The sequence below is a fragment of the Seriola dumerili genome, unplaced genomic scaffold (genome assembly GCF_002260705.1).
Source record: "Seriola dumerili isolate Sdu_G_001 unplaced genomic scaffold, Sdu_1.0 BDQW01000260.1, whole genome shotgun sequence".
Classification (NCBI taxonomy): Eukaryota; Metazoa; Chordata; class Actinopteri; order Carangiformes; family Carangidae; genus Seriola; species Seriola dumerili.
The window spans coordinates 515,588-529,453 of record NW_019174515.1 but is presented as its reverse complement, the minus strand read 5'-3'; the positions used below and the strand labels follow the sequence as shown (position 1 = coordinate 529,453).

At 39.3% G+C, this 13,866-nt stretch overlaps 1 protein-coding gene across 1 annotated transcript in view; it reads left to right on the top strand.

Annotated features, from left to right (window-relative positions):
- Window positions 1–13,866, top strand: part of prkcb (protein kinase C beta) — an 82,839-nt gene that overhangs the window by 14,502 nt on the left and 54,471 nt on the right. The gene's annotated exons all lie outside the window — the stretch shown is intronic.

The window sequence follows — 13,866 nt, the reverse complement described above, 5'->3', positions numbered from 1 at the left end:
TAAACAAAGTTTGTTGAAAAGTTTGTTTGGTTTTTTTAGGGCAATTTATAGTTGTTTTTTTTTCCAGTGACTTAATGATGTTTTTAACCTACAAGCATCCCTGGCAGTGAAAACCATTTATTTCAGGACACGTATGTTTCTAGACTAAATAGGTTCTCTTAAGTTCACAGCAAGGAAGACTCCCTCCAACTTTGGACTGTCTGTCAATGGTGTGTTTATCTATGTGGTGTGTGTCTTTGTATTCACACATATTCTTAAACCAATGGCAAATCTAAATCTGAATATGAGTAAACATGGTTTTCAAGGTTGCTCCATTTCTGTGTATTTGTCTACAGTGTGTATGTGTGTGTGTGACGTTGTCTGATGGAGACCAGCTAACTATGTCACTGTTGCTCCTGAGATCCTTTAACCCATTCGTCTATAGATGGTAACCTAGCAACAGGGACACGAGCCGACAGGAGTGCAGTGATCCCAGACCTCTTTTTCTCCCTGTTCCTCTGTCTTTTTGACTTTCTGCATTTGACTTCTCCTTTTGTGTTGTTCCCTCCACAGATCTCTTGCCTTTTCTCTGTCATCTGTCCCTTTCTCTCTCTTTCACTTTAACTCCTGCAGTCCGTCCACATTAATTCCCTTTTATTGTTTCCTGTCCATCTCTCAGTCAGTTCATGAACAGAATAATGTTGCGTTTCTGATGTTATCTGCTCTATCGCTAAAATAAGGGTGTTTTATTTAAACATCATCAACCCACAGTATCTTCACTTTGACATCATTTTCTTTCATTTCTTCTTTGTAGATGACTGTAACCACCCTCCATAACCCCCACGGTGTATTTCCTGTCACAGCATTAAAGCACATTTACGTTTGAATTTGAACGAAGGACAAGAGAGATGGGCAGGACAATAGATTGTCCGTTGCTGAGTTGTCTGTCTGTGCTCTTGGCTGTCATGATTTCTACATTCATTGTCAAAATATGTTTATGTTTTGCGTATGTGTGTGTTTGTGTGTCTGCACATATAAAGAGCAGCTGCAGCGGCCAGGCACCACTGGTCTGTTGCCAAGCATTGAGCTGGATGTTGTATACTATGTCCTGCCCTGCCCTCAAGCACACACACATACGAGCTAACTTAAGAACTAATGTCTTTCTCCTAACACAGTCTAAGATTCAGACACACGCACACACACACACACACGCAATTTCCTGTTTTTTACTAACTATTTATTCTATTAGAATAATACTAGTTCTGTTTAATCGCTCTAGTTACTTATGCTTTTACTGCTGTTGTTTTTTTGTTTGTTTCTGTTGCATTAATACTGGTAACAACAACAAGTTAGCATCAAACTGTATGTCCTGTTGTGTAGCTGTGACAAGGGAGATAAAGGGAGAAGCGAGAACTACAAAAACAGTTTCATCACAGTTGCGAAGTCACAGCTGCAGAGATAAAAATGCACAGACTGTAGGCTGTGGAACAATATGGTACACGACACACAACTTACCTAGCTAAGCTTTTCCAGGTTTATTGAGGAAACATTTTTTAATGACCATTTCTGTCTTTCATCTTACATGACTACACTTTAGCATTAGTTTTGGGCCTGATTAGTATCTACCTCTAGAGATTTTAACTGATCTGGGCATATTTTAATGGATTGTTATTGGCAAATAAATAAAACCAATCAGATTCTTTCTTTACTGTACTCTGCCGAGTTTTTGTGTACGTATAAAATGCGTAAAATGTGAGCCACTACGCCCTCTGCAACCTGGTGTCTCTGCTAGGGCTGTACAATGAATCGAAGCAAAATATTATCAAAATCACCGTACGGCCAAGTGCAATATCCAAATCGCAGGAACTTCTATGGTTGTCTGTGATTTTGTGTCCATCTCTCTGGAAGACAGAAGTCGCATTATCAAATCAGTCTTGAGGTATTGTTCCAGCATTTATTTTTCATCATGTAATGCACACCGGCATCTTTACAACTTGTATTTAGTTCATTATTTGGTATTCAAACCCGTTAGTCTCATCGCCTCTCTTGTTAATATCTGCAGCTCTCCACTCTCACCCCTCTGTCCTCTCTCTCCCACTCTCTCACTCATCCTCTTCAAAAAACCTCTCTCTCTCTCTCTCTCTCTCTCTCTCTCTCTCTCTCTCTCTCTCTCTGAATTAATGAGTAAATCGGTCGATTAGATAAAACTGCATGTTGAGGATGATGACTGTACTCTTAAGCAAATTAAATACCGTGAACAATCACATGCACATAATGTAGGCATTCAAGCCTCATATTTCTTTAACTTATACTTTCCTAGCCTCGGTTATTTTCTTGCTGTCTGGCCCAAAACAGCAGGTGATGTTTGCGGGGGAGTTGAGAGTGAGGGAGAGGGAGAGAGAGAGTGGAGAGAGTGAGGGAGGAGAAAAGCTGATGTACAGTACAGGAGATTACAGGGTTGTGTGTGTGTGTGTGTGTGTGCGTGCGTGCGTGCGTGTTGGCTGGACATGTTCAGCAGTTGCCTGTTCAGGTCATCTTGTGGAGGTAGATGTACTTCTGCCATGATAGGAAACTAAGAGCCCTCCACACAGACACACGGAAATAGAAGACAAGAGACGGCATTGTTGTTTGCGAATATTCAAATTAATCACTGTAAATTAAATATCTTTGGGTCTATCCTTTCGTTGGTCAGACAAAGCAGTGCAATCTGAGGAAGCCACCTTAAGCCCTCTTGACATCCAGTGTCCGGTTAGATTTAAAGGCTTTCAATTATAATTTAGTGGTTGGTTTGAAAGATCTCACCAACCATTGACGGCTTGCCATGATATTTTGTAGAGATATTCATGGTCCCCTGAGGATGAATCCTAATGGCTTTGATGATCCCATCCACTTTTCATCCAGCATGATGATGAGTGCAATACTTTGATTTATTACCAAACGCCTGCAAATGAATGACATTAAGCCTCAGCCATACTTTTCGTTTTCTGCTAATTATCAAATTATTGGCAAATTAATTATCAAATGATAGCATTTAGCTTTACGCTCTACTGTGCTTAAGTACAGCATCACAGAGCTGCTAGCGTGGCTGATGACTTCCGTTTGTACTATGTTATGACTTTGGATAAACTAAAAAGTATCCGTTTTTACTAAATGTAGGCATTGTATTGACAAAAAAGGAAATCAAACAATACCCTATTTGGAACATCTTTAATATGATTACGTTTAATCCCAATTTGTCACGTTTAGTCCAGGTTGCAAGTTTGATTTGGAAGAAATAGAGACATAACTTCTGTCAAGGTGCCCAAAAGCAAGGTACCTAACATCCACACTGCAGTGAAGCAGTTCAGTTGCAGACTGTGCCTACACAGCTCCCGGGTCTGGAAGTTTACAGCTGTATGAGTGCGAAACTAAGTGGGGCTGACAAAAAGTGTGTATGCAACAAAATTAGAGAGAGACAGAAAGAGAGTACGATGGAGACAGAAAGTGATTAAGTGTAACGGGAAATAGAATTAAAGACGGAAAAAAAGACTGATGAACAAATTAGACAGAAAGTGGAATGGAAGGAAAAAGACAAATAGAGAGACAGGAGGGATCTGACGGACAGAAATTGAGAGAAGGAGACAGAGTGAATGAAAGACAGTGAGAGGGATGCAGTGAATGAGACAGAGGGATATGGAGTGAATGAGAGAGAGGATAAGGGTGGAGGTGTTAGCTGGACCACATAAAATCATCTTGTGCCAGAATTTCTTCACGGCGCTGGCACAGAGCTGAAACTGAAATCAAACGGAGTGTGAAGCCAGCCAGACTGTAGTATCTCCTGAAAAGACAGAATTTTATTGTTTTTTTTTCTTCTTCTTTTTCTAATTGAGTGTAACATGGTACACCATAGGGAGAGATAACATACTGTGTCAACTGATACTCACAGGGGATGAGCAGGTCTAACTCTGTTAGAAAGTATCTCCTCTGTCTGTTTGAGACTTTGTTTTCGGCTCGATGGCGATGCTTCTGCTCATGTGTCAGAAAAACTTCTTTTAACCTACACTCTTCCATGAGTTCAAAACTGAATTGGTAATAAATACAGTACATTGTGCCTTAATTTATACAATTTTGAGCTAAATAATTATTTGAATTCCACACAAGAGTTTTTTGAAGATTTGTAGTTCATCACCTTTAAAACATTTTAAAATAAACAGATTTTATTTAATTATACAGTCACTTGTACTCCTATACTCTTTTCAACTGACCCTATTTCCTTCTCGCTTGTGGCGGGGGTTACGAATTTTTGCCACTCCACACCGCTCTGTTGCTACAATGAACTGAGGTGATAGTTGGTGGTAGCCTTCCAGTTGACTTCTCATTAGCGCTGTCAAAGTTGGCCATGTGCCCTCGAGGTTCCACAGTTCTGCCGTCTACTGACCAAAATCCAAAGTATTTCCAAAGCAAGGGTTTCCAGATTGCTCGCAGTGCGAATCGCTACCTCTGCGACTGAGTTGAATTGTGAACTCACTGTCGTCATTACCACACAGCTGTTGTTGAATTATTTGCTCATTTTGAGCTTGAGCTACATTTCATTTTCAATCTGTGAAAGTGACATTGTTGGTCTCCTTTCTGTCATTCGGTACATTCAGTGCAAGACGTCACAAGGCAGACAGACGCTTTAGTGCGTAGTGCCACATTCACACAGCACTTTTGCCTACACATATTTCATTTTCATTTCATGCATTTTTCTACCATACATGCATATTCACACACACATACATTTGGGGCAATTTGGGGCTCAGTATCTTGCCCAAATACACACACAAATGTGGACTGGAAGAGCTAGTGATCGAACCACCGACCTTCCGATTAGCAGACGACCCGCTCTACCTCCTGAGCCACAGCTTCTCGTGTGGACAAACTGATGACGATGATGGCACACTGACAATTTAGTGAAAGTGTGGGCTTGTCCTAATCCAAGTGGTTTAGTTACAAAGTTACTTAGCTATGTCAATACAGCCACAACAACTAAAGTAGTAGCTACTACTTTAGCTATTAGGCTAGCTAGCAGGCTAATATGACTGTAAGAGCAGATACTCTTTACCATAGTTTTAATCCAATTATTTAAAATGGCTATCAATTTAGTGATAATATTTATTTTATCAAATAGGAAAAAAAAAGAGAAAATACTTAAACATATGAAATGTAGATTATTCTTGCTAATGTTGCTGAGTGGTAATGCTACACCTGCCAGAAATAACTGACACTGATGAAAAGCAGGAAATACATACAGGTCATTATAATCTGATTAAAAAAATTCTTCTGAAAAAGTAAATGAGGTAGATAAAAGATTTTTTAATACCTGGAATAGGCTATGACAATAAAATGAAAATAAAATAATAATAAAATGAAACTAGATAAATCCACCACAAACCAGCTATGAACATATTGCATGTCAGCTGTCAGTGTCGGCTAACAATTGAGTGCAACAAACACTTTAACCGTGTGTTCTCAGAAGAGTGAAAGGAAATGACCAAGTGTCTCTCTGTGCTTTGTGCTCTGGGTGGTTCTGAAATTAAAAACACAGCAAGGCCACTTAAAGAACAGATGGACTCTGTTCTCAGTCACACGCAAAGACAAAACAAGCATGAATAGAATAGAAAAATGAACAGAATCCTTTTGTAACCTCCAGTGCTTTTCATAAGAGCATGACAGATCTTTTGGAAATCTTGGCATCAAAGAACTACAATTTAAAAGGCCGCGTTTGTGAAAGTGTAATTGATTGTTTTGTTTTGTTTACAGCTGTTTGTTACTTGTCTTACGATCATCACCTCCTGAAGGTCACCGTATGCCTGCCAAGTGAAATCCTCTGTGTTTTTCCCATAAAAAGACACACTGTAAGAACATGGGAAAAAAAGATAGATGTAGAGATGGAGGAGGAGAATAGAGAAGAAGAGAGGATGGATTGATGGAGAGGAGAGATAGAGAGAAAGAGGAGGAGTGATATGGGTGTGCTGACTCACTCTGACCCTTCTCCCTGCTTCACCAGTGGCATCATGGGTATTTATACATTGGCGTAGGCTGCTCAGCCCCCTTATATAAGCCCTTACACACATACACACACGAATACACACACACAGGGGGAGGTGCCCAAGGTGAATGGCATGTTTTGTTCAGATTATTGACTTTCTTCTACTTGCTTTCACTTCTTCATCATATTGCTCTTCTTCTTCCCGTCTTCCTCCTGTTGCATCAGCTTCTTCTTTGAGTCTTCCAACCCGCTCATCAGGATGTTCCCTCTTCGCTCAGACAGTAGGAAGAAACAGAAACAACAACAGTAGTCTGGCTTGCCCAGACCTTTCTCCGTGCCGTTTAAACGCTGTGCCAGGTTTGCCAGGCCACAATCAGAGACGTTGTGTAGTGAGGTCAGTGAACCCAGTCAGTGTGAAATCCCATCGTCATCTATTGCCTCAATTAGCAAGCAAACAGCTTCTCCCGTTGGTCAGAAAGTAACCAGGCTTCCACATCAAATGTACATGTGCAACATGCGCAGAGCAAGTCCATTATTCTCATAGAGGGTGTGGCTGACCTCAACTGTGTGTACCGACCAGTTTTTCCAAAATCCATCTCGTATTTTTCCATCGTTATGGAGAAATCAAATGAGAAGCTGGAGGAGCCTCCCACATCATTTAGATCCCCTTTTTGGGAGAATTATGGCTTCTCAATTATTTATAGAAACATCAGACATGTTGATCAGCCTCAAACTGTGTGTCGATACCGTTAAAGCCAAGCCAGATAGAGATATGAAACTAAAACAAGGCTGACGCAGACTCTCAGGGTTCCTTCCCACAGTAAGTGCATTTCTATCCATGTGATTAAATGCACATTTTCAATTTGCACATAAAACTGAAAATTGTAAAAAAAAAAAAAAAAAAAAAAAAAAAAAAAATGTAAATAATCCAATATCACAGATGTTTTTCTATTCTGCCTGAAGTGGAAAAGTTTCTGTATCGAAAAAAAACAAAATGCAGATATAGTGAAAAAATCACGACATGCATGAAGCATCTGAAGCTTCTGCACCACTGAAAAATCAAGAAATTGCAACAGATATAAACATCAGATCTATGTGGAGTGGACTCATTTCCTGCACTGTTTTCCACCATTTGAGGTTTGACCGACGCTATTTTAATCATGTCATCTTGTTGTGTTCTCCTCTTCTGCGATGCTTTTAATGGCAGCCAGCTGGAAGATTAGCAGCACCAGTTGTTTATCTCAATACATGCAACTCTTAATATTTGAATATTTGTTAGTTCGAGCAGCCTCTGGTAATAGCAAATGCTGCGGTGATTGCGGTGAAGTGCAGTTGTTTGTGATCCAATCACAGTGTTGACACATAAGTGGAGTCACTGTTGTGTTCAGGTCTGGTGTATTCAGTCAGAAGTTGCCTTGAACTGATAAGTGTAACTCTGGTGTGAACTAGTCGGTTTTCGGTCATCGTCCAGTCAGCCACTGAGATGTGATTCAAATAGTAAGATAGTCCATCAGTCATTGTTGGTTTTTTTTTTTTTTTATTTCATGCAGACAGTCAGTGGCCAAACAGTTAGATAGAACAGTCTGCCGCTGCAGGTATTCAACCAGGGAACACCGTGTGTCTGTGTGTGTATATGAAATACTATAGGTGATGTGCTACTACAGCTATAGATTAATAAATATGACTAACTGGAGAGCTGTGTGTTGTAGCATTGAACCTGGCTGCTGAATCTGGGACATCACCGTACAGCATGTCACTGCGTCTTGCATGCACAGACAAACGCACACACATTGGCAGCTCATTAGAGGAAAAGGCTGTGTACAACATCAGTGTTCTGCCAACATTTCATAAACAGAATATACTGGAACAAGGAGGAGAGGAGAGGAGAGATTTGTAAGGAAAGGAGTTAAGAGAGGGAAAAGGGAGATTAGGAAATGAAAGGGAGGGGGTTGAATAAACAAAATAAACTAAATATAACTGCATTATAATACATTATATATACATTGTTCCATTACTCTAACATCTTAAAGGTTAAAGAGTTAATATTTAGTAAAACACTGACATTTTGTGAGTTGTTTGCGGTTCAGTGCTTTTTAAATATTGAGTATTTCCTTTGGAGAAAAGTAACATGTCCTCAGTATAGGATGATAGACTGTTACTGTGCTCGCTGTAATGTAATAGGTAGGCACTGTGTCTGTTGGAGCCCCTCCCCCTCTCTTCACACTGTATTGATATACAGAGAGTCTGATGGGAGGATGATATTGATTGACAGGCAAGTCGTTACATAATGATGTCATGTGACTGTTCGGGAGGGAATAGAGGCAACATGGGACACTTCAAAGAGACAGAGCTGACAAAACCGGTTCCAGTTAGTAGTCACGTTTGTGTGTTTGGGAGTGTGTGTATGTGAGGGAGTCAAGTTGTACTGCTAGTGAAGTGTGGTGGATTTAAGATACACAAAAGCCATGTGCAAGTACAACAAGTATTACTGCTCCACTGCACCAGACAATAATGTTCTAAACCACAGGTTTTTGATAAAGGGGCTTTAGTTGTGAATAATGATTAGATAAAAAAAATTGAACAAAGTAATTGGTGAATCATATCACCTGGGCTGCAACTAATGATTATTTTCATTATAGATTAATCTGTTGATTATTTTTCTCAATTAATTGATTTTTTTTTTTTTTGTGTGTGTCAATGTAATTTCAGAAAATATTGAAAAATGCTTATTATCATTTCACAGAGCCTGGGGTGGTGCCTTTAGATTCTTTGTTTTCACAGTCCAAAACGGAAAATATTCAGTGTACTATCATGTTTTTACAAAGAAATGCAGCAAATCCTCACATTCAAGAGACTGGAACCAAACAAAGGCAAAGAGAGACTGGCTGTGCGTGCAGTGGCATGTCCTGCCCTGAGAGAAAGGCTCTTGAAAAACATCGGTTTAGGGACAAACATGCAAACATGTTGATGCTTTCATAGCAGTAGCACAGGTCACAAAATTACAGAGAAAGAGAAAAGTTAAACAGTGACTCACCAATAAAGCAGGTTTCAGCTGCAGAAACAAGATTAGTACAAATTCAGTTGTATAGTGAGGCTGATTATCGACAAACTTATTGATGGGCTGTGTAGCAGCATAACCAAGTTGACAGTAGTAATAGTAGCTCCCTGTTGGCTGAGGAAGGATTATGTAACTTATCACTCAGCCAGTGTTACAGGTAGACTCTACAGGTGCATTACATGGCTGCTTAGCTCTGCAGAAACAGAAGTCCGAGCCACAGTGATGAAACAGATGATGAGAGAGGGAGAGATAGAGACGAGAAAAGAAAAAGAGACGTAGGGACAGAGAAAGAAATGACAGAGAAAGATGTGGAAAAAACGAACTGTGTCAGTGTGTCTGTCAATCTGTTTGTGTGTGTTTTATCCATGGATATTTAATGTATACAATTAATAATGGAGGCACATGGGCAGGGTGCCAACTAGTCAGACTGAGATCAGTAAACAGAGGGCACCAAGAGGGCATGGTGGTGTGTGTGTGTGTGTGTGTGTGTGTGTGTGTGTGTGTGTGTGTGTGTTAGGTGGTGGAGGGGATCCAGGCAGGGAACAACGCCTAACTGGAAGGACACCAGTTTGATGGTGATTTAATGAAGGATTGATGCTTTTTTTTTCCATGTTTTCACGAAGGACCACACCATGATGCAGAAATAGTTGCTTTTTGTATATGAAACGTGTCAGTGGCAGACAGATGGAGATGGAGGAGCAGGATGAAGTCTGTGGTGTGCTGAAGGCTTCCGGAAAAAATCTGCCGTGGACCCCAGGGGACCGTGTGAGAGATGACAGACAGAGAGAAACAATAAGAGGGAGGGAAGGTGGGGCACGGAAAATGAGAAGAAACAGGCCTACATGGCAGGAAGCTGTTTACAGACATATGACAGGAAGAGGGGTGTTTGAGGTGCGGTCCTTCTCCTCATATTAAGCTACATTATTTCCATTTAAATAATGTGGTGCTCAAACTTTGCCAGGATACCACAGTACATAGAAAAGTAAAAATAAATTGTTCAGTTGAACAGAAGCTATAGGTTATGAAGAGAGCTGGGAACACTTAGTACTGACACTCTGTGACATTTCAGAGGAAAATATTGTAGTTTTTCCTCCACTACATTTAACCAACAGCTATAGTTATACTTACTTTTCAAGATAAAGATTTTACGTAAAATACAATGCATTGTATGTAACACAATTGCAAAGCTTAAGCCATGTGGTTCCCAGTATTTGTTCCCTTTGACTTTTACAAAAAAGCAGTATCTACTCCAGGACCCTTGCCACATGTTTCATTTTGATAATTGTTCCAAAGAGCCCAAAGAGATTAAATTCTCCTCTTTTTATAAAAAGAAAAAGCAGAAAACAGATTTATGTATCAGAACTTAGTTTTTTCTCCCTTTTAGATTTATCATTTGGCCTTTTGGAGGGGCCTGTCCCCCTGGTTTGGAAACACTGGAGCAAACTACCAAACTGCTCAGCTAGTTAAAACTGTAGCTCCACTGACCACATCAACAGTAAAATCCTACTCCTGCATTGATGCATAAGTATTAACAATCTATTAATGTCTTTTATAATGTAACACTTACAGTTGCTCTGCAGAGCCGGTACATTTACTTCTGATGCTTAAAGTAAAGTTTAAGATACATTCAGCCAATAATACTTCTGTACTTACTTTAACTTTTACTACTGGATGGATGGAGTATTTATTTTTTTCTGTCATATATTACTTTTGATTAATTAAATAAAGCATGTTAATACATCATAAATGGAGTCATCAGCTCCTAAAATTCAATACATTATTTTTTAATAAACTTTCCAGCAGCATGTGAAATTGTTGCATGTAAAAAGTAGCTTCATCTCAACTGAATGCCACATTAAGATGCAATTAATACATCAGCACTAAGCAGATATTATGATATATGATAACGAAACACCAACCAGCAGCAGGCATTGCTTTTGATACTTTAGGTGCATGTTACTGATAGTACTTGCTTATTCTTATACTTCCATCACTGTTTTTGATGAGACACAAATATATATGGCTGTGCACAACAACCACAACAACAACCAATACTATACAGCATTTCCAAAGGATCCTGTATTTGGGCCAACCACGCCAGCTCCTGTAGCCAATCAAACGTCTGCCTCGCGTATCCCAGCAGCACTTCTGTCTGTGTTCAGCCCTCTGTAAGTTTGACGAGTCGGTCTGGCTTTGTGAGTTTGGATTATGTCACCTGTCTTGTTGAATTTCTACCGTTATAAATAGGTGTGTAGTGTCAGCTGAACAGATGTAGAAATGGGAGAGTAGTAATTATTGTGGTGGCGGTGATCAGAGTGGGTGAAAGTTGGGATTTTGGTTAAAGTGAGAAAAAGGTGGGAACACTTCATTTCTGGCAAGGTATATTTTTGTGAAAAGGTATTGTTTGTTTTTCCCTATGGGTGTTATCATTAGAGACAATACGGACAGATCTGTGTGTGTGTGTGTGTGTGTGTTTTGGTTAGGGATTTGGCAGTAGCAATACTCCAAAAGAACAGTTGCCTTGAAGCAATATGTGCACACGGTTCTCACCATTTCTATCTCTACCTCTATCTCTATCTCTTTCCCTCCCCCCTCACTCTGTGTATTCAATCTGTGTGATATCATGGGAATGAGTGGGTGGTCTTTGTGTGCATGTGCGTGTGCGTGTGTGTGTGGTATCATCACAGTGAGTGGGTGGTGTAAGGATATTGCGTAGGAGTGAAGTACCATTGAGGTGCACATGATTTGCGTGTGTGTGTGTGTGTGTGAGTTGGAGAGGAAGTCTTTGTATTAATTATAACCTCTCTGATCAGTGTAGGGTTGATAATAGAATAGAATATGATAGAATAGCTATACATGACACAATAGAGGAGACCACTGACAGTGAAAATATCATGTTATCATTGTATCATGTGGTAAAATATCAGGTTGTGATGTTCTACCAATCACTCATCTGAACTTTAACATTAACAATGCATCTGACAAAATGCAGAGAGAAAAAGTATGTGCTTGTTTAAAAGTGCGAAAATGAAATTCCTTCATGCTTATGTGACCTTACTTCCCTAACTGCGAGTTCAGTTATGCAAATTGTTAGTATTCAGTGGAAAGTATTATTTTTTTTAAAAGAGGCGGCCTACATTATACCCTGTCTCTACCTCCCTTTTTAGCCGAGTAAAAGTGTGGATTACCACACATTGCTCAGCAAAAAAGAACAACTGAGTCTTTTGTACCAATATATTTTTGAACATGAAACATGCTGAGTCTGCACTGTAAGCTTATTACCAAGTTCAACAGAGTACAGATGTCGGGGCTGCATTTACAGAACTGAGACAGTGGGAGAAGAAGTTCAGACCTTTTACTCAAGTGAAAGTAGCAAGACTGCTACTATCTAAAAATACTCTGTTAGAAATAAAAGGACTGCATTCAAAATTTCTCTTAAGTAAACACAGTAATGACAGCAAAATATATTTGAAGTGTCATTATGCAGTAGATCAGCCCATCTTATGTCAAATTATAATCCATTTTATTGCATTAATTTTATTACTGATGGATGACTGTGTAAACAACATGTTCACGTTGTAGCTGACGGTGAGGCTTCTATAAACTATTCTATATACTCACTACAAACTCAGCCAACCACAAGTGCTGAATATGTTGTGGAGTAAAAGTATAAAGTATCTTAAAATGGAAATACCGTAAAATGACCTTAAAATTTTACTTAGGAACTTGAGTTAATGAACTGCGACGTTATTTCAGTTTGAATAAAAGTCTGTCGGCACTTTGACATTTCCAACTAAAAATGAATTTCAGCCCTCAGCATTGTGTCAGTATTTTACAGTCAGTTTGATGGAATGAAATGTTTGTGTTTGTGTGTGAGTTTTTTTTTTTTTACATTTCCTGTCAGCAACAGTTATCACGCTTTTCTAGGGCTGCAACTTATAGTTATTTTCATTATTGATAAATGTGCAGATTCTGATCAAATTACTTGTCTTGATCAATTGAATGGCTGTTGCAATTTCTTAAGTCCAAGATGACGTCTTCAAATTGCCTGTTTTGTCCGACCAAAAGGTGAAAATCCAGAGATGTTCAACTTGCACTGAAACATAAGTTTAGGGACTTTCCTTAAAAATAACTTCAATTAATAATTGACAAACAAATCAGTTGCTGATTATTTTTCTTCCAAGTCACATAACTATAACTGATTAACCCAAAAAAAAATGTTTTAGTCAAACATGCTTTATTACTTTCCAGTAGTCCCTCTATAACCTGTTTCGGCTGCTGCCATCGAAAAAGTCTTTGCTGTTCGGGGCATTTACAGCACTTCCCTCTCTCTCTCCCTCTCTCTATGTAATCATAAGTATGAGTGTGTATGTGTGTGAGGTATATTTAGCCTTCTATGTTGGTCTTGCCTGTCAGTGGAGCTGACAGTGATCAGGGTGGAGATGACAGGCTCGCTATGCATCGAAGCTGTCACATGTTTCTGCACCGCTGATTGTTACCAACCTGAGAAGTTGAGCCGTGTTACGCTTTTCATCGTGTAGATTCCGATTGTACGGGCTTTCTTTGATCTCTTATGTGTGTTGATGTGTATATTTGTTATTTTGAACAAATCTCTGCCTAGGGAATAAAAAATAAAAAAAACTAAACCTTGACTGTTACGTAACTGCAGATTTGTTTTTTAATTCTGTTGGCCAATTGTAAACACAGGAGATTCTGTTAATAAAAAATCATCTTCGGTCCAGTACGTACTGTAAAATATAAAGTTACATTTTACATCACATTGTAGACATTTAGAAGGTGCTCTTATCCACAGTGGCTG